Consider the following 1,899-nt stretch of genomic DNA (forward strand, 5'->3'; position numbering starts at 1 on the left):
TTTTGCTTTATCTTTTCTTTTTTTTTAAAAAAAAAAATAATAATAATAATAATAATAATTTTAATACCCAAAACGACGTCATTTTGGGCTGGGTGGGTGTTATAGTTTTGAGGCCCAAAACGGTGTAATTTTAACGTGGGGGTATAATGGGTATAAAAAGTCAAACCGTTTAATCTAACGTTGAAAATTAACAGAGGGGTCCAAAGTGAGAGAAAATGGAAGTTTAGGGGTTCAAAATGAGAGATTTGAAAGTTCAGGAGAAGTCTGCAAAATCGGCCGAAAATTCATGGGGTTTTAGTGAAGTTTTCCCTATTATTTTTTTAAAGCTTCAACTTCAAAAAAGCATGTTGAGGACCTTGATATTATAAAGATCTAGGTTCTCAACATCAAATGGGGAATCTTAACAATGTGCCCACTAGCTGGGCAAGTCTGTGACTTGATTTGTTCCCTCCATGCTTTCCGTTACTATTGGAGCACATTGTTAAGATTCCCCATGAGTTGCTTGCAACTTGTACTCCCTGTACGCATGATTATGCTAATTATGCTGCCTCCCCATTGTTGCTATTTCTGCATAAATTGATCTTGATTTTGAGTTTTCTGCTTGGTGAAAGTTAACGGGTGGGTGAAGTTGCAGTTATCTTGGTCGAGTTAATTACAATAGAGCCCTTGAGCCTTTCATTGATATTTCTTCATGCTTGAGTTATGTTACAGTATCAGATGCAATAAAATGATCATACATGACAATATTTATGAAGTCTCGTAGCATATGCATGTACTTGTAGTCATATATGCAATATTTTCTTGCAAATAGAAAGATTGATATATATACAGAACCCTCTTGTTTGTTGGTCTGCAATAAAACGGTAAACACATGATATATATTCCAGAAACTCAACCACAAAAGCTCCATTAATTGGTCGGCTCTCCCACAAGTAGAACCAACTCTACCTCCAGGAGGACCAGGACCAGAATGGGTTTGACAAGTATATATCCACACTTGTGAATGCTATTTAGTATACTGCTACACGATTGCCATTTAATTAGGATAATGTTGCAGCTAAATCATCATTTGGATAAACAAAAGCTTGTAAAAATAAAAATTATTTTTATTGTCACGTCATTCTAATCGTATAGTAGTTTACTAAATAGTATTTCTCAAAGAGTAATGCTCTATACTGAGCAAGTATTCGCCTTCCGTCTACCAAAACTGATGTGATGTGATTCCTCTATAACATTTGGTGGATGGTAGTTATTTGTCCAGTATATAACATTACTATTTCTCAATTAATATTAATAAATTAATAAACTTTATAACTCACAAAGATAGAGTAGGAACTTGACCTTTGAAGATGCTTATTCCAATATAAGTAATACTATTTAATATACTGTTATATGATTGTCATATAATTGGGATGATATTACAGTGAAAATTAGCCCTTAATTAAATGCTGATTTTTATTGTCACATTATCAAATTATATGACAGTCGTATAATAGTTTACTAAATAACATTACTCTTCCAATTAGGGGTGTAAAAAAAAACCGTGAAACCGGAACCGAAACCCCGAAACCGGGAAACCGGGGAGCTGATTTTGGAACCGGTTGAAAAATTGGGTACCCCGGTTTTGGTTTTGGTTTTTGGCACCCAGTTATAATCGGGAAACCGGGTGCATATATATATATATTTGGCTTTTTTTGTATATATAATAATATTTTTTGTATATGTTACTAATTTTTTTTATTTTATATATATATATATATATTGCTCCTTTACAACTGTCCTACATTGCTAAAAAAAAATGAAACCCTCCAAGCTTGTTTTTCTATAAAAGGAAGGCATATCCTCTCATTCTAAATTCAACTCCAAGCCACTTGTTGAGCCCAAAGAGCCCAAAATACA

Source organism: Corylus avellana, chromosome ca8 (assembly GCF_901000735.1).
Source record: "Corylus avellana chromosome ca8, CavTom2PMs-1.0".
Classification (NCBI taxonomy): domain Eukaryota; kingdom Viridiplantae; phylum Streptophyta; class Magnoliopsida; order Fagales; family Betulaceae; genus Corylus; species Corylus avellana.